A 25818-nucleotide genomic window follows, 5' to 3' on the forward strand; every position below is an offset into this window, starting at 1 on the left:
ACAACACTGGGATTGTGTGCGCACCTTGCCAACTGATAGAAAACAGTACCTTTGCACTCTCCTGACTTTTCCAATCACAGGAACATTCGATTGAAGCTGTTTTGGACAACTTTTCTTTTCTTCCTGCCAAACACTTGGCAGACATCCGTGCAACTTCTAGAACACGATGGGAGATGTTTTCTGTGCTGGCACAGTTTTTCCTAGCCAGACATAGTGGAAAAGCTTGTTGCCGAGGTGTAGATGAGAAGAGGAGCTAAAGAGGAAGGTAGGATGCTCTCCGGAGGTAAGAGCCGCTGCCGGGCGTCTTTCGGCAGAAGCCGCGCTAAGGAGAGCACTGTGAGCGGCACAATCGTCTTTGCGCGAAGAAGCCGCTTCTTGGGCTCCGGCAGCCGGCGAGAGCGGCAGCTTCGGGAAGGTGAAGAAGCAAGCTGTACAACACTGGGATTGTGTGCGCACCTTGCCAACTGATAGAAAACAGTACCTTTGCACTCTCCTGACTTTTCCAATCACAGGAACATTCGATTGGAAGCTGTTTTGGACAACTTTTCTTTTCTTCCTGCCAAACACTTGGCAGACATCCGTGCAACTTCTAGAACACGATGGGAGATGTTTTCTGTGCTGGCACAGTTTTTCCTAGCCAGACATAGTGGAAAAGCTTGTTGCCGAGGTGTAGATGAGAAGAGGAGCTAAAGAGGAAGGTAGGATGCTCTCCGGAGGTAAGAGCCGCTGCCGGGCGTCTTTCGGCAGAAGCCGCGCTAAGGAGAGCACTGTGAGCGGCACAATCGTCTTTGCGCGAAGAAGCCGCTTCTTGGGCTCCGGCAGCCGGCGAGAGCGGCAGCTTCGGGAAGGTGAAGAAGCAAGCTGTACAACACTGGGATTGTGTGCGCACCTTGCCAACTGATAGAAAACAGTACCTTTGCACTCTCCTGACTTTTCCAATCACAGGAACATTCGATTGGAAGCTGTTTTGGACAACTTTTCTTTTCTTCCTGCCAAACACTTGGCAGACATCCGTGCAACTTCTAGAACACGATGGGAGATGTTTTCTGTGCTGGCACAGTTTTTCCTAGCCAGACATAGTGGAAAAGCTTGTTGCCGAGGTGTAGATGAGAAGAGGAGCTAAAGAGGAAGGTAGGATGCTCTCCGGAGGTAAGAGCCGCTGCCGGGCGTCTTTCGGCAGAAGCCGCGCTAAGGAGAGCACTGTGAGCGGCACAATCATCTTTGCGCGAAGAAGCCGCTTCTTGGGCTCCGGCAGCCGGCGAGAGCGGCAGCTTCGGGAAGGTGAAGAAGCAAGCTGTACAACACTGGGATTGTGTGCGCACCTTGCCAACTGATAGAAAACAGTACCTTTGCACTCTCCTGACTTTTCCAATCACAGGAACATTCGATTGGAAGCTGTTTTGGACAACTTTTCTTTTCTTCCTGCCAAACACTTGGCAGACATCCGTGCAACTTCTAGAACACGATGGGAGATGTTTTCTGTGCTGGCACAGTTTTTCCTAGCCAGACATAGTGGAAAAGCTTGTTGCCGAGGTGTAGATGAGAAGAGGAGCTAAAGGGGAAGGTAGGATGCTCTCCGGAGGTAAGAGCCGCTGCCGGGCGTCTTTCGGCAGAAGCCGCGCTAAGGAGAGCACTGTGAGCGGCACAATCGTCTTTGCGCGAAGAAGCCGCTTCTTGGGCTCCGGCAGCCGGCGAGAGCGGCAGCTTCGGGAAGGTGAAGAAGCAAGCTGTACAACACTGGGATTGTGTGCGCACCTTGCCAACTGATAGAAAACAGTACCTTTGCACTCTCCTGACTTTTCCAATCACAGGAACATTCGATTGGAAGCTGTTTTGGACAACTTTTCTTTTCTTCCTGCCAAACACTTGGCAGACATCCGTGCAACTTCTAGAACACGATGGGAGATGTTTTCTGTGCTGGCACAGTTTTTCCTAGCCAGACATAGTGGAAAAGCTTGTTGCCGAGGTGTAGATGAGAAGAGGAGCTAAAGAGGAAGGTAGGATGCTCTCCGGAGGTAAGAGCCGCTGCCGGGCGTCTTTCGGCAGAAGCCGCGCTAAGGAGAGCACTGTGAGCGGCACAATCGTCTTTGCGCGAAGAAGCCGCTTCTTGGGCTCCGGCAGCCGGCGAGAGCGGCAGCTTCGGGAAGGTGAAGAAGCAAGCTGTACAACACTGGGATTGTGTGCGCACCTTGCCAACTGATAGAAAACAGTACCGTTGCACTCTCCTGACTTTTCCAATCACAGGAACATTCGATTGGAAGCTGTTTTGGACAACTTTTCTTCCTGCCAAACACTTGGCAGACATCCGTGCAACTTCTAGAACACGATGGGAGATGTTTTCTGTGCTGGCACAGTTTTTCCTAGCCAGACATAGTGGAAAAGCTTGTTGCCGAGGTGTAGATGAGAAGAGGAGCTAAAGAGGAAGGTAGGATGCTCTCCGGAGGTAAGAGCCGCTGCCGGGCGTCTTTCGGCAGAAGCCGCGCTAAGGAGAGCACTGTGAGCGGCACAATCGTCTTTGCGCGAAGAAGCCGCTTCTTGGGCTCCGGCAGCCGGCGAGAGCGGCAGCTTCGGGAAGGTGAAGAAGCAAGCTGTACAACACTGGGATTGTGTGCGCACCTTGCCAACTGATAGAAAACAGTACCTTTGCACTCTCCTGACTTTTCCAATCACAGGAACATTCGATTGGAAGCTGTTTTGGACAACTTTTCTTTTCTTCCTGCCAAACACTTGGCAGACATCCGTGCAACTTCTAGAACACGATGGGAGATGTTTTCTGTGCTGGCACAGTTTTTCCTAGCCAGACATAGTGGAAAAGCTTGTTGCCGAGGTGTAGATGAGAAGAGGAGCTAAAGAGGAAGGTAGGATGCTCTCCGGAGGTAAGAGCCGCTGCCGGGCGTCTTTCGGCAGAAGCCGCGCTAAGGAGAGCACTGTGAGCGGCACAATCGTCTTTGCGCGAAGAAGCCGCTTCTTGGGCTCCGGCAGCCGGCGAGAGCGGCAGCTTCGGGAAGGTGAAGAAGCAAGCTGTACAACACTGGGATTGTGTGCGCACCTTGCCAACTGATAGAAAACAGTACCTTTGCACTCTCCTGACTTTTCCAATCACAGGAACATTCGATTGGAAGCTGTTTTGGACAACTTTTCTTTTCTTCCTGCCAAACACTTGGCAGACATCCGTGCAACTTCTAGAACACGATGGGAGATGTTTTCTGTGCTGGCACAGTTTTTCCTAGCCAGACATAGTGGAAAAGCTTGTTGCCGAGGTGTAGATGAGAAGAGGAGCTAAAGAGGAAGGTAGGATGCTCTCCGGAGGTAAGAGCCGCTGCCGGGCGTCTTTCGGCAGAAGCCGCGCTAAGGAGAGCGCTGTGAGCGGCACAATCGTCTTTGCGCGAAGAAGCCGCTTCTTGGGCTCCGGCAGCCGGCGAGAGCGGCAGCTTCGGGAAGGTGAAGAAGCAAGCTGTACAACACTGGGATTGTGTGCGCACCTTGCCAACTGATAGAAAACAGTACCTTTGCACTCTCCTGACTTTTCCAATCACAGGAACATTCGATTGGAAGCTGTTTTGGACAACTTTTCTTTTCTTCCTGCCAAACACTTGGCAGACATCCGTGCAACTTCTAGAACACGATGGGAGATGTTTTCTGTGCTGGCACAGTTTTTCCTAGCCAGACATAGTGGAAAAGCTTGTTGCCGAGGTGTAGATGAGAAGAGGAGCTAAAGAGGAAGGTAGGATGCTCTCCGGAGGTAAGAGCCGCTGCCGGGCGTCTTTCGGCAGAAGCCGCGCTAAGGAGAGCACTGTGAGCGGCACAATCGTCTTTGCGCGAAGAAGCCGCTTCTTGGGCTCCGGCAGCCGGCGAGAGCGGCAGCTTCGGGAAGGTGAAGAAGCAAGCTGTACAAGACTGGGATTGTGTGCGCACCTTGCCAACTGATAGAAAACAGTACCTTTGCACTCTCCTGACTTTTCCAATCACAGGAACATTCGATTGGAAGCTGTTTTGGACAACTTTTCTTTTCTTCCTGCCAAACACTTGGCAGACATCCGTGCAACTTCTAGAACACGAGGGAGATGTTTTCTGTGCTGGCACAGTTTTTCCTAGCCAGACATAGTGGAAAAGCTTGTTGCCGAGGTGTAGATGAGAAGAGGAGCTAAAGAGGAAGGTAGGATGCTCTCCGGAGGTAAGAGCCGCTGCCGGGCGTCTTTCGGCAGAAGCCGCGCTAAGGAGAGCACTGTGAGCGGCACAATCGTCTTTGCGCGAAGAAGCCGCTTCTTGGGCTCCGGCAGCCGGCGAGAGCGGCAGCTTCGGGAAGGTGAAGAAGCAAGCTGTACAACACTGGGATTGTGTGCGCACCTTGCCAACTGATAGAAAACAGTACCGTTGCACTCTCCTGACTTTTCCAATCACAGGAACATTCGATTGGAAGCTGTTTTGGACAACTTTTCTTCCTGCCAAAACACTTGGCAGACATCCGTGCAACTTCTAGAACACGATGGGAGATGTTTTCTGTGCTGGCACAGTTTTTCCTAGCCAGACATAGTGGAAAAGCTTGTTGCCGAGGTGTAGATGAGAAGAGGAGCTAAAGAGGAAGGTAGGATGCTCTCTGGAGGTAAGAGCCGCTGCCGGGCGTCTTTCGGCAGAAGCCGCGCTAAGGAGAGCACTGTGAGCGGCACAATCGTCTTTGCGCGAAGAAGCCGCTTCTTGGGCTCCGGCAGCCGGCGAGAGCGGCAGCTTCGGGAAGGTGAAGAAGCAAGCTGTACAACACTGGATTGTGTGCGCACCTTGCCAACTGATAGAAAACAGTACCTTTGCACTCTCCTGACTTTTCCAATCACAGGAACATTCGATTGGAAGCTGTTTTGGACAACTTTTCTTTTCTTCCTGCCAAACACTTGGCAGACATCCGTGCAACTTCTAGAACACGATGGGAGATGTTTTCTGTGCTGGCACAGTTTTTCCTAGCCAGACATAGTGGAAAAGCTTGTTGCCGAGGTGTAGATGAGAAGAGGAGCTAAAGAGGAAGGTAGGATGCTCTCCGGAGGTAAGAGCCGCTGCCGGGCGTCTTTCGGCAGAAGCCGCGCTAAGGAGAGCACTGTGAGCGGCACAATCGTCTTTGCGCGAAGAAGCCGCTTCTTGGGCTCCGGCAGCCGGCGAGAGCGGCAGCTTCGGGAAGGTGAAGAAGCAAGCTGTACAACACTGGGATTGTGTGCGCACCTTGCCAACTGATAGAAAACAGTACCTTTGCACTCTCCTGACTTTTCCAATCACAGGAACATTCGATTGGAAGCTGTTTTGGACAACTTTTCTTTTCTTCCTGCCAAACACTTGGCAGACATCCGTGCAACTTCTAGAACACGATGGGAGATGTTTTCTGTGCTGGCACAGTTTTTCCTAGCCAGACATAGTGGAAAAGCTTGTTGCCGAGGTGTAGATGAGAAGAGGAGCTAAAGAGGAAGGTAGGATGCTCTCCGGAGGTAAGAGCCGCTGCCCGGGCGTCTTTCGGCAGAAGCCGCGCTAAGGAGAGCACTGTGAGCGGCACAATCGTCTTTGCGCGAAGAAGCCGCTTCTTGGGCTCCGGCAGCCGGCGAGAGCGGCAGCTTCGGGAAGGTGAAGAAGCAAGCTGTACAACACTGGATTGTGTGCGCACCTTGCCAACTGATAGAAAACAGTACCTTTGCACTCTCCTGACTTTTCCAATCACAGGAACATTCGATTGGAAGCTGTTTTGGACAACTTTTCTTTTCTTCCTGCCAAACACTTGGCAGACATCCGTGCAACTTCTAGAACACGAGGGGAGATGTTTTCTGTGCTGGCACAGTTTTTCCTAGCCAGACATAGTGGAAAAGCTTGTTGCCGAGGTGTAGATGAGAAGAGGAGCTAAAGAGGAAGGTAGGATGCTCTCCGGAGGTAAGAGCCGCTGCCGGGCGTCTTTCGGCAGAAGCCGCGCTAAGGAGAGCACTGTGAGCGGCACAATCGTCTTTGCGCGAAGAAGCCGCTTCTTGGGCTCCGGCAGCCGGCGAGAGCGGCAGCTTCGGGAAGGTGAAGAAGCAAGCTGTACAACACTGGGATTGTGTGCGCACCTTGCCAACTGATAGAAAACAGTACCTTTGCACTCTCCTGACTTTTCCAATCACAGGAACATTCGATTGGAAGCTGTTTTGGACAACTTTTCTTTTCTTCCTGCCAAACACTTGGCAGACATCCGTGCAACTTCTAGAACACGATGGAGATGTTTTCTGTGCTGGCACAGTTTTTCCTAGCCAGACATAGTGGAAAAGCTTGTTGCCGAGGTGTAGATGAGAAGAGGAGCTAAAGAGGAAGGTAGGATGCTCTCCGGAGGTAAGAGCCGCTGCCGGGCGTCTTTCGGCAGAAGCCGCGCTAAGGAGAGCACTGTGAGCGGCACAATCGTCTTTGCGCGAAGAAGCCGCTTCTTGGGCTCCGGCAGCCGGCGAGAGCGGCAGCTTCGGGAAGGTGAAGAAGCAAGCTGTACAACACTGGGATTGTGTGCGCACCTTGCCAACTGATAGAAAACAGTACCTTTGCACTCTCCTGACTTTTCCAATCACAGGAACATTCGATTGGAAGCTGTTTTGGACAACTTTTCTTTTCTTCCTGCCAAACACTTGGCAGACATCCGTGCAACTTCTAGAACACGATGGGAGATGTTTTCTGTGCTGGCACAGTTTTTCCTAGCCAGACATAGTGGAAAAGCTTGTTGCCGAGGTGTAGATGAGAAGAGGAGCTAAAGAGGAAGGTAGGATGCTCTCCGGAGGTAAGAGCCGCTGCCGGGCGTCTTTCGGCAGAAGCCGCGCTAAGGAGAGCACTGTGAGCGGCACAATCGTCTTTGCGCGAAGAAGCCGCTTCTTGGGCTCCGGCAGCCGGCGAGAGCGGCAGCTTCGGGAAGGTGAAGAAGCAAGCTGTACAACACTGGGATTGTGTGCGCACCTTGCCAACTGATAGAAAACAGTACCTTTGCACTCTCCTGACTTTTCCAATCACAGGAACATTCGATTGGAAGCTGTTTTGGACAACTTTTCTTTTCTTCCTGCCAAACACTTGGCAGACATCCGTGCAACTTCTAGAACACGAGGGGAGATGTTTTCTGTGCTGGCACAGTTTTTCCTAGCCAGACATAGTGGAAAAGCTTGTTGCCGAGGTGTAGATGAGAAGAGGAGCTAAAGAGGAAGGTAGGATGCTCTCCGGAGGTAAGAGCCGCTGCCGGGCGTCTTTCGGCAGAAGCCGCGCTAAGGAGAGCACTGTGAGCGGCACAATCGTCTTTGCGCGAAGAAGCCGCTTCTTGGGCTCCGGCAGCCGGCGAGAGCGGCAGCTTCGGGAAGGTGAAGAAGCAAGCTGTACAACACTGGGATTGTGTGCGCACCTTGCCAACTGATAGAAAACAGTACCTTTGCACTCTCCTGACTTTTCCAATCACAGGAACATTCGATTGGAAGCTGTTTTGGACAACTTTTCTTTTCTTCCTGCCAAAACACTTGGCAGACATCCGTGCAACTTCTAGAACATGATGGGAGATGTTTTCTGTGCTGGCACAGCTTTTTCCTAGCCAGACATAGTGGAAAAGCTTGTTGCCGAGGTGTAGATGAGAAGAGGAGCTAAAGAGGAAGGTAGGATGCTCTCCGGAGGTAAGAGCCGCTGCGGGCGTCTTTCGGCAGAAGCCGCGCTAAGGAGAGCACTGTGAGCGGGCACAATCGTCTTTGCGCGAAGAAGCCGCTTCTTGGGCTCCGGCAGCCGGCGAGAGCGGCAGCTTCGGGAAGGTGAAGAAGCAAGCTGTACAACACTGGGATTGTGTGCGCACCTTGCCAACTGATAGAAAACAGTACCTTTGCACTCTCCTGACTTTTCCAATCACAGGAACATTCGATTGGAAGCTGTTTTGGACAACTTTTCTTTTCTTCCTGCCAAACACTTGGCAGACATCCGTGCAACTTCTAGAACACGAGGGGAGATGTTTTCTGTGCTGGCACAGTTTTTCCTAGCCAGACATAGTGGAGAAGCTTGTTGCCGAGGTGTAGATGAGAAGAGGAGCTAAAGAGGAAGGTAGGATGCTCTCCGGAGGTAAGAGCCGCTGCCGGGCGTCTTTCGGCAGAAGCCGCGCTAAGGAGAGCACTGTGAGCGGCACAATCGTCTTTGCGCGAAGAAGCCGCTTCTTGGGCTCCGGCAGCCGGCGAGAGCGGCAGCTTCGGGAAGGTGAAGAAGCAAGCTGTACAACACTGGGATTGTGTGCGCACCTTGCCAACTGATAGAAAACAGTACCTTTGCACTCTCCTGACTTTTCCAATCACAGGAACATTCGATTGGAAGCTGTTTTGGACAACTTTTCTTTTCTTCCTGCCAAACACTTGGCAGACATCCGTGCAACTTCTAGAACACGATGGGAGATGTTTTCTGTGCTGGCACAGTTTTTCCTAGCCAGACATAGTGGAAAAGCTTGTTGCCGAGGTGTAGATGAGAAGAGGAGCTAAAGAGGAAGGTAGGATGCTCTCCGGAGGTAAGAGCCGCTGCGGGTGTCTTTCGGCAGAAGCCGCGCTAAGGAGAGCGCTGTGAGCGGCACAATCGTCTTTGCGCGAAGAAGCCGCTTCTTGGGCTCCGGCAGCCGGCGAGAGCGGCAGCTTCGGGAAGGTGAAGAAGCAAGCTGTACAACACTGGGATTGTGTGCGCACCTTGCCAACTGATAGAAAACAGTACCTTTGCACTCTCCTGACTTTTCCAATCACAGGAACATTCGATTGGAAGCTGTTTTGGACAACTTTTCTTTTCTTCCTGCCAAACACTTGGCAGACATCCGTGCAACTTCTAGAACACGATGGGAGATGTTTTCTGTGCTGGCACAGTTTTTCCTAGCCAGACATAGTGGAAAAGCTTGTTGCCGAGGTGTAGATGAGAAGAGGAGCTAAAGAGGAAGGTAGGATGCTCTCGGAGGTAAGAGCCGCTGCCGGGCGTCTTTCGGCAGAAGCCGCGCTAAGGAGAGCGCTGTGAGCGGCACAATCGTCTTTGCGCGAAGAAGCCGCTTCTTGGGCTCCGGCAGCCGGCGAGAGCGGCAGCTTCGGGAAGGTGAAGAAGCAAGCTGTACAACACTGGGATTGTGTGCGCACCTTGCCAACTGATAGAAAACAGTACCTTTGCACTCTCCTGACTTTTCCAATCACAGGAACATTCGATTGGAAGCTGTTTTGGACAACTTTTCTTTTCTTCCTGCCAAACACTTGGCAGACATCCGTGCAACTTCTAGAACACGATGGGAGATGTTTTCTGTGCTGGCACAGTTTTTCCTAGCCAGACATAGTGGAAAAGCTTGTTGCCGAGGTGTAGATGAGAAGAGGAGCTAAAGAGGAAGGTAGGATGCTCTCCGGAGGTAAGAGCCGCTGCCGGGCGTCTTTCGGCAGAAGCCGCGCTAAGGAGAGCACTGTGAGCGGCACAATCGTCTTTGCGCGAAGAAGCCGCTTCTTGGGCTCCGGCAGCTGGCGAGAGCGGCAGCTTCGGGAAGGTGAAGAAGCAAGCTGTACAACACTGGGATTGTGTGCGCACCTTGCCAACTGATAGAAAACAGTACCATTGCACTCTCCTGACTTTTCCAATCACAGGAACATTCGATTGGAAGCTGTTTTGGACAACTTTTCTTCCTGCCAAACACTTGGCAGACATCCGTGCAACTTCTAGAACACGATGGGAGATGTTTTCTGTGCTGGCACAGTTTTTCCTAGCCAGACATAGTGGAAAAGCTTGTTGCCGAGGTGTAGATGAGAAGAGGAGCTAAAGAGGAAGGTAGGATGCTCTCCGGAGGTAAGAGCCGCTGCCGGGCGTCTTTCGGCAGAAGCCGCGCTAAGGAGAGCACTGTGAGCGGCACAATCGTCTTTGCGCGAAGAAGCCGCTTCTTGGGCTCCGGCAGCCGGCGAGAGCGGCAGCTTCGGGAAGGTGAAGAAGCAAGCTGTACAACACTGGGATTGTGTGCGCACCTTGCCAACTGATAGAAAACAGTACCTTTGCACTCTCCTGACTTTTCCAATCACAGGAACATTCGATTGGAAGCTGTTTTGGACAACTTTTCTTTTCTTCCTGCCAAACACTTGGCAGACATCCGTGCAACTTCTAGAACACGATGGAAGATGTTTTCTGTGCTGGCACAGTTTTTCCTAGCCAGACATAGTGGAAAAGCTTGTTGCCGAGGTGTAGATGAGAAGAGGAGCTAAAGAGGAAGGTAGGATGCTCTCCGGAGGTAAGAGCCGCTGCCGGGCGTCTTTCGGCAGAAGCCGCGCTAAGGAGAGCACTGTGAGCGGCACAATCGTCTTTGCGCGAAGAAGCCGCTTCTTGGGCTCCGGCAGCCGGCGAGAGCGGCAGCTTCGGGAAGGTGAAGAAGCAAGCTGTACAACACTGGGATTGTGTGCGCACCTTGCCAACTGATAGAAAACAGTACCTTTGCACTCTCCTGACTTTTCCAATCACAGGAACATTCGATTGGAAGCTGTTTTGGACAACTTTTCTTTTCTTCCTGCCAAACACTTGGCAGACATCCGTGCAACTTCTAGAACACGATGGGAGATGTTTTCTGTGCTGGCACAGTTTTTCCTAGCCAGACATAGTGGAAAAGCTTGTTGCCGAGGTGTAGATGAGAAGAGGAGCTAAAGAGGAAGGTAGGATGCTCTCCGGAGGTAAGAGCCGCTGCCGGGCGTCTTTCGGCAGAAGCCGCGCTAAGGAGAGCACTGTGAGCGGCACAATCGTCTTTGCGCGAAGAAGCCGCTTCTTGGGCTCCGGCAGCCGGCGAGAGCGGCAGCTTCGGGAAGGTGAAGAAGCAAGCTGTACAACACTGGGATTGTGTGCGCACCTTGCCAACTGATAGAAAACAGTACCTTTGCACTCTCCTGACTTTTCCAATCACAGGAACATTCGATTGAAGCTGTTTTGGACAACTTTTCTTTTCTTCCTGCCAAACACTTGGCAGACATCCGTGCAACTTCTAGAACACGATGGGAGATGTTTTCTGTGCTGGCACAGTTTTTCCTAGCCAGACATAGTGGAAAAGCTTGTTGCCGAGGTGTAGATGAGAAGAGGAGCTAAAGAGGAAGGTAGGATGCTCTCCGGAGGTAAGAGCCGCTGCCGGGCGTCTTTCGGCAGAAGCCGCGCTAAGGAGAGCACTGTGAGCGGCACAATCGTCTTTGCGCGAAGAAGCCGCTTCTTGGGCTCCGGCAGCCGGCGAGAGCGGCAGCTTCGGGAAGGTGAAGAAGCAAGCTGTACAACACTGGGATTGTGTGCGCACCTTGCCAACTGATAGAAAACAGTACCTTTGCACTCTCCTGACTTTTCCAATCACAGGAACATTCGATTGGAAGCTGTTTTGGACAACTTTTCTTTTCTTCCTGCCAAACACTTGGCAGACATCCGTGCAACTTCTAGAACACGATGGGAGATGTTTTCTGTGCTGGCACAGTTTTTCCTAGCCAGACATAGTGGAAAAGCTTGTTGCCGAGGTGTAGATGAGAAGAGGAGCTAAAGAGGAAGGTAGGATGCTCTCCGGAGGTAAGAGCCGCTGCCGGGCGTCTTTCGGCAGAAGCCGCGCTAAGGAGAGCACTGTGAGCGGCACAATCGTCTTTGCGCGAAGAAGCCGCTTCTTGGGCTCCGGCAGCCGGCGAGAGCGGCAGCTTCGGGAAGGTGAAGAAGCAAGCTGTACAACACTGGGATTGTGTGCGCACCTTGCCAACTGATAGAAAACAGTACCTTTGCACTCTCCTGACTTTTCCAATCACAGGAACATTCGATTGAAGCTGTTTTGGACAACTTTTCTTTTCTTCCTGCCAAACACTTGGCAGACATCCGTGCAACTTCTAGAACACGATGGAGATGTTTCTGTGCTGGCACAGTTTTTCCTAGCCAGACATAGTGGAAAAGCTTGTTGCCGAGGTGTAGATGAGAAGAGGAGCTAAAGGGGAAGGTAGGATGCTCTCCGGAGGTAAGAGCCGCTGCCGGGCGTCTTTCGGCAGAAGCCGCGCTAAGGAGAGCACTGTGAGCGGCACAATCGTCTTTGCGCGAAGAAGCCGCTTCTTGGGCTCCGGCAGCCGGCGAGAGCGGCAGCTTCGGGAAGGTGAAGAAGCAAGCTGTACAACACTGGGATTGTGTGCGCACCTTGCCAACTGATAGAAAACAGTACCTTTGCACTCTCCTGACTTTTCCAATCACAGGAACATTCGATTGGAAGCTGTTTTGGACAACTTTCCTTTTCTTCCTGCCAAACACTTGGCAGACATCCGTGCAACTTCTAGAACACGAGGGGAGATGTTTTCTGTGCTGGCACAGTTTTTCCTAGCCAGACATAGTGGAAAAGCTTGTTGCCGAGGTGTAGATGAGAAGAGGAGCTAAAGAGGAAGGTAGGATGCTCTCCGGAGGTAAGAGCCGCTGCCGGGCGGTCTTTCGGCAGAAGCCGCGCTAAGGAGAGCACTGTGAGCGGCACAATCGTCTTTGCGCGAAGAAGCCGCTTCTTGGGCTCCGGCAGCCGGCGAGAGCGGCAGCTTCGGGAAGGTGAAGAAGCAAGCTGTACAACACTGGGATTGTGTGCGCACCTTGCCAACTGATAGAAAACAGTACCTTTGCACTCTCCTGACTTTTCCAATCACAGGAACATTCGATTGGAAGCTGTTTTGGACAACTTTTCTTTTCTTCCTGCCAAACACTTGGCAGACATCCGTGCAACTTCTAGAACACGATGGGAGATGTTTTCTGTGCTGGCACAGTTTTTCCTAGCCAGACATAGTGGAAAAGCTTGTTGCCGAGGTGTAGATGAGAAGAGGAGCTAAAGAGGAAGGTAGGATGCTCTCCGGAGGTAAGAGCCGCTGCCGGCGTCTTTCGAAGCGCTGCTCGCGCAAAGAGCGCTTGTGAGCGGCACATCGTCTTTGCGCGAAGAAGCCGCTTCTTGGGCTCCGGCAGCGGCTCTTACCTCCGGGAGAGCATCCTACCTTCCTCTTTAGCTCCTCTTCTCATCTACACCTCGGCAACAAGCTTTTCCACTATGTCTGGCTAGGAAAAACTGTGCCAGCACAGAAAACATCTCCCATCGTGTTCTAGAAGTTGCACGGATGTCTGCCAAGTGTTTGGCAGGAAGAAAAGAAAAGTTGTCCAAAACAGCTTCCAATCGAATGTTCCTGTGATTGGAAAAGTCAGGAGAGTGCAAAGGTACTGTTTTCTATCAGTTGGCAAGGTGCGCACACAATCCCAGTGTTGTACAGCTTGCTTCTTCACCTTCCCGAAGCTGCCGCTCTCGCCGGCTGCCGGAGCCCAAGAAGCGGCTTCTTCGCGCAAAGACGATTGTGCCGCTCACAGTGCTCTCCTTAGCGCGGCTTCTGCCGAAAGACGCCCGGCAGCGGCTCTTACCTCCGGAGAGCATCCTACCTTCCTCTTTAGCTCCTCTTCTCATCTACACCTCGGCAACAAGCTTTTCCACTATGTCTGGCTAGGAAAAACTGTGCCAGCACAGAAAACATCTCCCCTCGTGTTCTAGAAGTTGCACGGATGTCTGCCAAGTGTTTGGCAGGAAGAAAAGGAAAGTTGTCCAAAACAGCTTCCAATCGAATGTTCCTGTGATTGGAAAAGTCAGGAGAGTGCAAAGGTACTGTTTTCTATCAGTTGGCAAGGTGCGCACACAATCCCAGTGTTGTACAGCTTGCTTCTTCACCTTCCCGAAGCTGCCGCTCTCGCCGGCTGCCGGAGCCCAAGAAGCGGCTTCTTCGCGCAAAGACGATTGTGCCGCTCACAGTGCTCTCCTTAGCGCGGCTTCTGCCGAAAGACGCCCGGCAGCGGCTCTTACCTCCGGAGAGCATCCTACCTTCCCCTTTAGCTCCTCTTCTCATCTACACCTCGGCAACAAGCTTTTCCACTATGTCTGGCTAGGAAAAACTGTGCCAGCACAGAAAACATCTCCCATCGTGTTCTAGAAGTTGCACGGATGTCTGCCAAGTGTTTGGCAGGAAGAAAAGAAAGTTGTCCAAAACAGCTTCCAATCGAATGTTCCTGTGATTGGAAAAGTCAGGAGAGTGCAAAGGTACTGTTTTCTATCAGTTGGCAAGGTGCGCACACAATCCCAGTGTTGTACAGCTTGCTTCTTCACCTTCCCGAAGCTGCCGCTCTCGCCGGCTGCCGGAGCCCAAGAAGCGGCTTCTTCGCGCAAAGACGATTGTGCCGCTCACAGTGCTCTCCTTAGCGCGGCTTCTGCCGAAAGACGCCCGGCAGCGGCTCTTACCTCCGGAGAGCATCCTACCTTCCTCTTTAGCTCCTCTTCTCATCTACACCTCGGCAACAAGCTTTTCCACTATGTCTGGCTAGGAAAAACTGTGCCAGCACAGAAAACATCTCCCATCGTGTTCTAGAAGTTGCACGGATGTCTGCCAAGTGTTTGGCAGGAAGAAAAGAAAAGTTGTCCAAAACAGCTTCCAATCGAATGTTCCTGTGATTGGAAAAGTCAGGAGAGTGCAAAGGTACTGTTTTCTATCAGTTGGCAAGGTGCGCACACAATCCCAGTGTTGTACAGCTTGCTTCTTCACCTTCCCGAAGCTGCCGCTCTCGCCGGCTGCCGGAGCCCAAGAAGCGGCTTCTTCGCGCAAAGACGATTGTGCCGCTCACAGTGCTCTCCTTAGCGCGGCTTCTGCCGAAAGACGCCCGGGCAGCGGCTCTTACCTCCGGAGAGCATCCTACCTTCCTCTTTAGCTCCTCTTCTCATCTACACCTCGGCAACAAGCTTTTCCACTATGTCTGGCTAGGAAAAACTGTGCCAGCACAGAAAACATCTCCCATCGTGTTCTAGAAGTTGCACGGATGTCTGCCAAGTGTTTGGCAGGAAGAAAGAAAAGTTGTCCAAAACAGCTTCCAATCGAATGTTCCTGTGATTGGAAAAGTCAGGAGAGTGCAAAGGTACTGTTTTTCTATCAGTTGGCAAGGTGCGCACACAATCCCAGTGTTGTACAGCTTGCTTCTTCACCTTCCCGAAGCTGCCGCTCTCGCCGGCTGCCGGAGCCCAAGAAGCGGCTTCTTCGCGCAAAGACGATTGTGCCGCTCACAGTGCTCTCCTTAGCGCGGCTTCTGCCGAAAGACGCCCGGCAGCGGCTCTTACCTCCGGAGAGCATCCTACCTTCCTCTTTAGCTCCTCTTCTCATCTACACCTCGGCAACAAGCTTTTCCACTATGTCTGGCTAGGAAAAACTGTGCCAGCACAGAAAACATCTCCCATCGTGTTCTAGAAGTTGCACGGATGTCTGCCAAGTGTTTGGCAGGAAGAAAAGAAAAGTTGTCCAAAACAGCTTCCATCGAATGTTCCTGTGATTGGAAAAGTCAGGAGAGTGCAAAGGTACTGTTTTCTATCAGTTGGCAAGGTGCGCACACAATCCCAGTGTTGTACAGCTTGCTTCTTCACCTTCCCGAAGCTGCCGCTCTCGCCGGCTGCCGGAGCCCAAGAAGCGGCTTCTTCGCGCAAAGACGATTGTGCCGCTCACAGTGCTCTCCTTAGCGCGGCTTCTGCCGAAAGACGCCCGGCAGCGGCTCTTACCTCCGGAGAGCATCCTACCTTCCTCTTTAGCTCCTCTTCTCATCTACACCTCGGCAACAAGCTTTTCCACTATGTCTGGCTAGGAAAAACTGTGCCAGCACAGAAAACATCTTCCATCGTGTTCTAGAAGTTGCACGGATGTCTGCCAAGTGTTTGGCAGGAAGAAAAGAAAAGTTGTCCAAAACAGCTTCCAATCGAATGTTCCTGTGATTGGAAAAGTCAGGAGAGTGCAAAGGTACTGTTTTCTATCAGTTGGCAAGGTGCGCACACAATCCCAGTGTTGTACAGCTTGCTTCTTCACCTTCCCGAAGCTGCCGCTCTCGCCGGCTGCCGGAGCCCAAGAAGCGGCTTCTTCGCGCAAAGACGATTGTGCCGCTCACAGTGCTCTCCTTAGCGCGGCTTCTGCCGAAAGACGCCCGGCAGCGGCTCTTACCTCCGGAGAGCATCCTACCTTCCTCTTTAGCTCCTCTTCTCATCTACACCTCGGCAACAAGCTTTTCCACTATGTCTGGCTAGGAAAAACTGTGCCAGCACAGAAAACATCTCCCATCGTGTTCTAGAAGTTGCACGGATGTCTGCCAAGTGTTTGGCAGGAAGAAAAAGTTGTCCAAAACAGCTTCCAATCGAATGTTCCTGTGATTGGAAAAGTCAGGAGAGTGCAATGGTACTGTTTTCTATCAGTTGGCAAGGTGCGCACACAATCCCAGTGTTGTACAGCTTGCTTCTTCACCTTCCCGAAGCTGCCGCTCTCGCCAGCTGCCGGAGCCCAAGAAGCGGCTTCTTCGCGCAAAGACGATTGTGCCGCTCACAGTGCTCTCCTTAGCGCGGCTTCTGCCGAAAGACGCCCGGCAGCGGCTCTTACCTCCGGAGAGCATCCTACCTTCCTCTTTAGCTCCTCTTCTCATCTACACCTCGGCAACAAGCTTTTCCACTATGTCTGGCTAGGAAAAACTGTGCCAGCACAGAAAACATCTCCCATCGTGTTCTAGAAGTTGCACGGATGTCTGCCAAGTGTTTGGCAGGAAGAAAAGAAAAGTTGTCCAAAACAGCTTCCAATCGAATGTTCCTGTGATTGGAAAAGTCAGGAGAGTGCAAAGGTACTGTTTTCTATCAGTTGGCAAGGTGCGCACACAATCCCAGTGTTGTACAGCTTGCTTCTTCACCTTCCCGAAGCTGCCGCTCTCGCCGGCTGCCGGAGCCCAAGAAGCGGCTTCTTCGCGCAAAGACGATTGTGCCGCTCACAGCGCTCTCCTTAGCGCGGCTTCTGCCGAAAGACGCCCGGCAGCGGCTCTTACCTCCGGAGAGCATCCTACCTTCCTCTTTAGCTCCTCTTCTCATCTACACCTCGGCAACAAGCTTTTCCACTATGTCTGGCTAGGAAAAACTGTGCCAGCACAGAAAACATCTCCCATCGTGTTCTAGAAGTTGCACGGATGTCTGCCAAGTGTTTGGCAGGAAGAAAAGAAAAGTTGTCCAAAACAGCTTCCAATCGAATGTTCCTGTGATTGGAAAAGTCAGGAGAGTGCAAAGGTACTGTTTTCTATCAGTTGGCAAGGTGCGCACACAATCCCAGTGTTGTACAGCTTGCTTCTTCACCTTCCCGAAGCTGCCGCTCTCGCCGGCTGCCGGAGCCCAAGAAGCGGCTTCTTCGCGCAAAGACGATTGTGCCGCTCACAGCGCTCTCCTTAGCGCGGCTTCTGCCGAAAGACGCCCGGCAGCGGCTCTTACCTCCGGAGAGCATCCTACCTTCCTCTTTAGCTCCTCTTCTCATCTACACCTCGGCAACAAGCTTTTCCACTATGTCTGGCTAGGAAAAACTGTGCCAGCACAGAAAACATCTCCCATCGTGTTCTAGAAGTTGCACGGATGTCTGCCAAGTGTTTGGCAGGAAGAAAAGAAAAGTTGTCCAAAACAGCTTCCAATCGAATGTTCCTGTGATTGGAAAAGTCAGGAGAGTGCAAAGGTACTGTTTTCTATCAGTTGGCAAGGTGCGCACACAATCCCAGTGTTGTACAGCTTGCTTCTTCACCTTCCCGAAGCTGCCGCTCTCGCCGGCTGCCGGAGCCCAAGAAGCGGCTTCTTCGCGCAAAGACGATTGTGCCGCTCACAGTGCTCTCCTTAGCGCGGCTTCTGCCGAAAGACGCCCGGCAGCGGCTCTTACCTCCGGAGAGCATCCTACCTTCCTCTTTAGCTCCTCTTCTCATCTACACCTCGGCAACAAGCTTTCCACTATGTCTGGCTAGGAAAAACTGTGCCAGCACAGAAAACATCTCCCCTCGTGTTCTAGAAGTTGCACGGATGTCTGCAAGTGTTTGGCAGGAAGAAAAGAAAAGTTGTCCAAAACAGCTTCCAATCGAATGTTCCTGTGATTGGAAAAGTCAGGAGAGTGCAAAGGTACTGTTTTCTATCAGTTGGCAAGGTGCGCACACAATCCCAGTGTTGTACAGCTTGCTTCTTCACCTTCCCGAAGCTGCCGCTCTCGCCGGCTGCCGGAGCCCAAGAAGCGGCTTCTTCGCGCAAAGACGATTGTGCCGCTCACAGTGCTCTCCTTAGCGCGGCTTCTGCCGAAAGACGCCCGGCAGCGGCTCTTACCTCCGGAGAGCATCCTACCTTCCTCTTTAGCTCCTCTTCTCATCTACACCTCGGCAACAAGCTTTTCCACTATGTCTGGCTAGGAAAAAGCTGTGCCAGCACAGAAAACATCTCCCATCATGTTCTAGAAGTTGCACGGATGTCTGCCAAGTGTTTGGCAGGAAGAAAAGAAAAGTTGTCCAAAACAGCTTCCAATCGAATGTTCCTGTGATTGGAAAAGTCAGGAGAGTGCAAAGGTACTGTTTTTCTATCAGTTGGCAAGGTGCGCACACAATCCCAGTGTTGTACAGCTTGCTTCTTCACCTTCCCGAAGCTGCCGCTCTCGCCGGCTGCCGGAGCCCAAGAAGCGGCTTCTTCGCGCAAAGACGATTGTGCCGCTCACAGTGCTCTCCTTAGCGCGGCTTCTGCCGAAAGACGCCCCGGCAGCGGCTCTTACCTCCGGAGAGCATCCTACCTTCCTCTTTAGCTCCTCTTCTCATCTACACCTCGGCAACAAGCTTTTCCACTATGTCTGGCTAGGAAAAACTGTGCCAGCACAGAAAACATCTCCCCTCGTGTTCTAGAAGTTGCACGGATGTCTGCCAAGTGTTTGGCAGGAAGAAAAGAAAAGTTGTCCAAAACAGCTTCCAATCGAATGTTCCTGTGATTGGAAAAGTCAGGAGAGTGCAAAGGTACTGTTTTCTATCAGTTGGCAAGGTGCGCACACAATCCCAGTGTTGTACAGCTTGCTTCTTCACCTTCCCGAAGCTGCCGCTCTCGCCGGCTGCCGGAGCCCAAGAAGCGGCTTCTTCGCGCAAAGACGATTGTGCCGCTCACAGTGCTCTCCTTAGCGCGGCTTCTGCCGAAAGACGCCCGGCAGCGGCTCTTACCTCCGGAGAGCATCCTACCTTCCTCTTTAGCTCCTCTTCTCATCTACACCTCGGCAACAAGCTTTTCCACTATGTCTGGCTAGGAAAAACTGTGCCAGCACAGAAAACATCTCCCATCGTGTTCTAGAAGTTGCACGGATGTCTGCCAAGTGTTTGGCAGGAAGAAAAGAAAGTTGTCCAAAACAGCTTCCAATCGAATGTTCCTGTGATTGGAAAAGTCAGGAGAGTGCAAAGGTACTGTTTTCTATCAGTTGGCAAGGTGCGCACACAATCCCAGTGTTGTACAGCTTGCTTCTTCACCTTCCCGAAGCTGCCGCTCTCGCCGGCTGCCGGAGCCCAAGAAGCGGCTTCTTCGCGCAAAGACGATTGTGCCGCTCACAGTGCTCTCCTTAGCGCGGCTTCTGCCGAAGACGCCCGGCAGCGGCTCTTACCTCCGGAGAGCATCCTACCTTCCTCTTTAGCTCCTCTTCTCATCTACACCTCGGCAACAAGCTTTTCCACTATGTCTGGCTAGGAAAAACTGTGCCAGCACAGAAAACATCTCCCATCGTGTTCTAGAAGTTGCACGGATGTCTGCCAAGTGTTTGGCAGGAAGAAAAGAAAAGTTGTCCAAAACAGCTTCCAATCGAATGTTCCTGTGATTGGAAAAGTCAGGAGAGTGCAAAGGTACTGTTTTCTATCAGTTGGCAAGGTGCGCACACAATCCCAGTGTTGTACAGCTTGCTTCTTCACCTTCCCGAAGCTGCCGCTCTCGCCGGCTGCCGGAGCCCAAGAAGCGGCTTCTTCGCGCAAAGACGATTGTGCCGCTCACAGTGCTCTCCTTAGCGCGGCTTCTGCCGAAAGACGCCCGGCAGCGGCTCTTACCTCCGGAGAGCATCCTACCTTCCTCTTTAGCTCCTCTTCTCATCTACACCTCGGCAACAAGCTTTTCCACTATGTCTGGCTAGGAAAAACTGTGCCAGCACAGAAAACATCTCCCCTCGTGTTCTAGAAGTTGCACGGATGTCTGCCAAGTGTTTGGCAGGAAGAAAAGAAAAGTTGTCCAAAACAGCTTCCAATCGAATGTTCCTGTGATTGGAAAAGTCAGGAGAGTGCAAAGGTACTGTTTTCTATCAGTTGGCAAGGTGCGCACACAATCCCAGTGTTGTACAGCTTGCTTCTTCACCTTCCCGAAGCTGCCGCTCTCGCCGGCTGCCGGAGCCCAAGAAGCGGCTTCTTCGCGCAAAGACGATTGTGCCGCTCACAGTGCTCTCCTTAGCGCGGCTTCTGCCGAAAGACGCCCGGCAGCGGCTCTTACCTCCGGAGAGCATCCTACCTTCCTCTTTAGCTCCTCTTCTCATCTACACCTCGGCAACAAGCTTTTCCACTATGTCTGGCTAGGAAAAACTGTGCCAGCACAGAAAACATCTCCCATCGTGTTCTAGAAGTTGCACGGATGTCTGCCAAGTGTTTGGCAGGAAGAAAAGAAAAGTTGTCCAAAACAGCTTCCAATCGAATGTTCCTGTGATTGGAAAAGTCAGGAGAGTGCAAAGGTACTGTTTTCTATCAGTTGGCAAGGTGCGCACACAATCCCAGTGTTGTACAGCTTGCTTCTTCACCTTCCCGAAGCTGCCGCTCTCGCCGGCTGCCGGAGCCCAAGAAGCGGCTTCTTCGCGCAAAGACGATTGTGCCGCTCACAGTGCTCTCCTTAGCGCGGCTTCTGCCGAAAGACGCCCGGCAGCGGCTCTTACCTCCGGAGAGCATCCTACCTTCCTCTTTAGCTCCTCTTCTCATCTACACCTCGGCAACAAGCTTTTCCACTATGTCTGGCTAGGAAAAACTGTGCCAGCACAGAAAACATCTCCCATCGTGTTCTAGAAGTTGCACGGATGTCTGCCAAGTGTTTGGCAGGAAGAAAAGAAAAGTTGTCCAAAACAGCTTCCAATCGAATGTTCCTGTGATTGGAAAAGTCAGGAGAGTGCAAAGGTACTGTTTTCTATCAGTTGGCAAGGTGCGCACACAATCCCAGTGTTGTACAGCTTGCTTCTTCACCTTCCCGAAGCTGCCGCTCTCGCCGGCTGCCGGAGCCCAAGAAGCGGCTTCTTCGCGCAAAGACGATTGTGCCGCTCACAGTGCTCTCCTTAGCGCGGCTTCTGCCGAAAGACGCCCGGCAGCGGCTCTTACCTCCGAGAGAGCATCCTACCTTCCTCTTTAGCTCCTCTTCTCATCTACACCTCGGCAACAAGCTTTTCCACTATGTCTGGCTAGGAAAAACTGTGCCAGCACAGAAAACATCTCCCATCGTGTTCTAGAAGTTGCACGGATGTCTGCCAAGTGTTTGGCAGGAAGAAAAGTTGTCCAAAACAGCTTCCAATCGAATGTTCCTGTGATTGGAAAAGTCAGGAGAGTGCAACGGTACTGTTTTCTATCAGTTGGCAAGGTGCGCACACAATCCCAGTGTTGTACAGCTTGCTTCTTCACCTTCCCGAAGCTGCCGCTCTCGCCGGCTGCCGGAGCCCAAGAAGCGGCTTCTTCGCGCAAAGACGATTGTGCCGCTCACAGTGCTCTCCTTAGCGCGGCTTCTGCCGAAAGACGCCCGGCAGCGGCTCTTACCTCCGGAGAGCATCCTACCTTCCTCTTTAGCTCCTCTTCTCATCTACACCTCGGCAACAAGCTTTTCCACTATGTCTGGCTAGGAAAAACTGTGCCAGCACAGAAAACATCTCCCCTCGTGTTCTAGAAGTTGCACGGATGTCTGCCAAGTGTTTGGCAGGAAGAAAAGAAAAGTTGTCCAAAACAGCTTCCAATCGAATGTTCCTGTGATTGGAAAAGTCAGGAGAGTGCAAAGGTACTGTTTTCTATCAGTTGGCAAGGTGCGCACACAATCCCAGTGCTTGTACAGCTTGCTTCTTCACCTTCCCGAAGCTGCCGCTCTCGCCGGCTGCCGGAGCCCAAGAAGCGGCTTCTTCGCGCAAAGACGATTGTGCCGCTCACAGTGCTCTCCTTAGCGCGGCTTCTGCCGAAAGACGCCCGGCAGCGGCTCTTACCTCCGGAGAGCATCCTACCTCCTCTTTAGCTCCTCTTCTCATCTACACCTCGGCAACAAGCTTTTCCACTATGTCTGGCTAGGAAAAACTGTGCCAGCACAGAAAACATCTCCCATCGTGTTCTAGAAGTTGCACGGATGTCTGCCAAGTGTTTGGCAGGAAGAAAAGAAAAGTTGTCCAAAACAGCTTCCAATCGAATGTTCCTGTGATTGGAAAAGTCAGGAGAGTGCAAAGGTACTGTTTTCTATCAGTTGGCAAGGTGCGCACACAATCCCAGTGTTGTACAGCTTGCTTCTTCACCTTCCCGAAGCTGCCGCTCTCGCCGGCTGCCGGAGCCCAAGAAGCGGCTTCTTCGCGCAAAGACGATTGTGCCGCTCACAGTGCTCTCCTTAGCGCGGCTTCTGCCGAAAGACGCCCGGCAGCGGCTCTTACCTCCGGAGAGCATCCTACCTTCCTCTTTAGCTCCTCTTCTCATCTACACCTCGGCAACAAGCTTTTCCACTATGTCTGGCTAGGAAAAACTGTGCCAGCACAGAAAACATCTCCCATCGTGTTCTAGAAGTTGCACGGATGTCTGCCAAGTGTTTGGCAGGAAGAAAGAAAAGTTGTCCAAAACAGCTTCCAATCGAATGTTCCTGTGATTGGAAAAGTCAGGAGAGTGCAAAGGTACTGTTTTCTATCAGTTGGCAAGGTGCGCACACAATCCCAGTGTTGTACAGCTTGCTTCTTCACCTTCCCGAAGCTGCCGCTCTCGCCGGCTGCCGGAGCCCAAGAAGCGGCTTCTTCGCGCAAAGACGATTGTGCCGCTCACAGTGCTCTCCTTAGCGCGGCTTCTGCCGAAAGACGCCCGGCAGCGGCTCTTACCTCCGGAGAGCATCCTACCTTCCTCTTTAGCTCCTCTTCTCATCTACACCTCGGCAACAAGCTTTTCCACTATGTCTGGCTAGGAAAAACTGTGCCAGCACAGAAAACATCTCCCATCGTGTTCTAGAAGTTGCACGGATGTCTGCCAAGTGTTTGGCAGGAAGAAAAGAAAAGTTGTCCAAAACAGCTTCCAATCGAATGTTCCTGTGATTGGAAAAGTCAGGAGAGTGCAAAGGTACTGTTTTCTATCAGTTGGCAAGGTGCGCACACAATCCCAGTGTTGTACAGCTTGCTTCTTCACCTTCCCGAAGCTGCCGCTCTCGCCGGCTGCGGAGCCCAAGAAGCGGCTTCTTCGCGCAAAGACGATTGTGCCGCTCACAGTGCTCTCCTTAGCGCGGCTTCTGCCGAAAGACGCCGGCAGCGGCTCTTACCTCCGGAGAGCATCCTACCTTCCCTCTTTAGCTCCTCTTCTCATCTACACCTCGGCAACAAGCTTTTCCACTATGTCTGGCTAGGAAAAACTGTGCCAGCACAGAAAACATCTCCCATCGTGTTCTAGAAGTTGCACGGATGTCTGCCAAGTGTTTGGCAGAGAAGAAAGAAAGTTGTCCAAAACAGCTTCCAATCGAATGTTCCTGTGATTGGAAAAGTCAGGAGAGTGCAAAGGTACTGTTTTCTATCAGTTGGCAAGGTGCGCACACAATCCCAGTGTTGTACAGCTTGCTTCTTCACCTTCCCGAAGCTGCCGCTCTCGCCGGCTGCCGGAGCCCAAGAAGCGGCTTCTTCGCGCAAAGACGATTGTGCCGCTCACAGTGCTCTCCTTAGCGCGGCTTCTGCCGAAAGACGCCCGGCAGCGGCTCTTACCTCCGGAGAGCATCCTACCTTCCTCTTTAGCTCCTCTTCTCATCTACACCTCGGCAACAAGCTTTTCCACTATGTCTGGCTAGGAAAAACTGTGCCAGCACAGAAAACATCTCCCATCGTGTTCTAGAAGTTGCACGGATGTCTGCCAAGTGTTTGGCAGGAAGAAAAGAAAAGTTGTCCAAAACAGCTTCCAATCGAATGTTCCTGTGATTGGAAAAGTCAGGAGAGTGCAAAGGTACTGTTTTCTATCAGTTGGCAAGGTGCGCACACAATCCCAGTGTTGTACAGCTTGCTTCTTCACCTTCCCGAAGCTGCCGCTCTCGCCGGCTGCCGGAGCCCAAGAAGCGGCTTCTTCGCGCAAAGACGATTGTGCCGCTCACAGTGCTCTCCTTAGCGCGGCTTCTGCCGAAGACGCCCGGCAGCGGCTCTTACCTCCGGAGAGCATCCTACCTTCCTCTTTAGCTCCTCTTCTCATCTACACCTCGGCAACAAGCTTTTCCACTATGTCTGGCTAGGAAAAACTGTGCCAGCACAGAAAACATCTCCCATCGTGTTCTAGAAGTTGCACGGATGTCTGCCAAGTGTTTGGCAGGAAGAAAAGAAAAGTTGTCCAAAACAGCTTCCAATCGAATGTTCCTGTGATTGGAAAAGTCAGGAGAGTGCAAAGGTACTGTTTTCTATCAGTTGGCAAGGTGCGCACACAATCCCAGTGTTGTACAGCTTGCTTCTTCACCTTCCCGAAGCTGCCGCTCTCGCCGGCTGCCGGAGCCCAAGAAGCGGCTTCTTCGCGCAAAGACGATTGTGCCGCTCACAGTGCTCTCCTTAGCGCGGCTTCTGCCGAAAGACGCCCGGCAGCGGCTCTTACCTCCGGAGAGCATCCTACCTTCCTCTTTAGCTCCTCTTCTCATCTACACCTCGGCAACAAGCTTTTCCACTATGTCTGGCTAGGAAAAACTGTGCCAGCACAGAAAACATCTCCCATCGTGTTCTAGAAGTTGCACGGATGTCTGCCAAGTGTTTGGCAGGAAGAAAAGAAAAGTTGTCCAAAACAGCTTCCAATCGAATGTTCCTGTGATTGGAAAAGTCAGGAGAGTGCAAAGGTACTGTTTTCTATCAGTTGGCAAGGTGCGCACACAATCCCAGTGTTGTACAGCTTGCTTCTTCACCTTCCCGAAGCTGCCGCTCTCGCCGGCTGCCGGAGCCCAAGAAGCGGCTTCTTCGCGCAAAGACGATTGTGCCGCTCACAGTGCTCTCCTTAGCGCGGCTTCTGCCGAAAGACGCCCGGCAGCGGCTCTTACCTCCGGAGAGCATCCTACCTTCCTCTTTAGCTCCTCTTCTCATCTACACCTCGGCAACAAGCTTTTCCACTATGTCTGGCTAGGAAAAACTGTGCCAGCACAGAAAACATCTCCCATCGTGTTCTAGAAGTTGCACGGATGTCTGCCAAGTGTTTGGCAGGAAGAAAAGAAAGTTGTCCAAAACAGCTTCCAATCGAATGTTCCTGTGATTGGAAAAGTCAGGAGAGTGCAAAGGTACTGTTTTCTATCAGTTGGCAAGGTGCGCACACAATCCCAGTGTTGTACAGCTTGCTTCTTCACCTTCCCGAAGCTGCCGCTCTCGCCGGCTGCCGGAGCCCAAGAAGCGGCTTCTTCGCGCAAAGACGATTGTGCCGCTCACAGTGCTCTCCTTAGCGCGGCTTCTGCCGAAAGACGCCCGGCAGCGGCTCTTACCTCCGGAGAGCATCCTACCTTCCTCTTTAGCTCCTCTTCTCATCTACACCTCGGCAACAAGCTTTTCCACTATGTCTGGCTAGGAAAAACTGTGCCAGCACAGAAAACATCTCCCATCGTGTTCTAGAAGTTGCACGGATGTCTGCCAAGTGTTTGGCAGGAAGAAAGAAAAGTTGTCCAAAACAGCTTCCAATCGAATGTTCCTGTGATTGGAAAAGTCAGGAGAGTGCAAAGGTACTGTTTTCTATCAGTTGGCAAGGTGCGCACACAATCCCAGTGTTGTACAGCTTGCTTCTTCACCTTCCCGAAGCTGCCGCTCTCGCCGGCTGCCGGAGCCCAAG

The sequence above is a fragment of the Melospiza melodia genome (genome assembly GCF_035770615.1).
Source record: "Melospiza melodia melodia isolate bMelMel2 chromosome 10 unlocalized genomic scaffold, bMelMel2.pri SUPER_10_unloc_1, whole genome shotgun sequence".
Classification (NCBI taxonomy): domain Eukaryota; kingdom Metazoa; phylum Chordata; class Aves; order Passeriformes; family Passerellidae; genus Melospiza; species Melospiza melodia.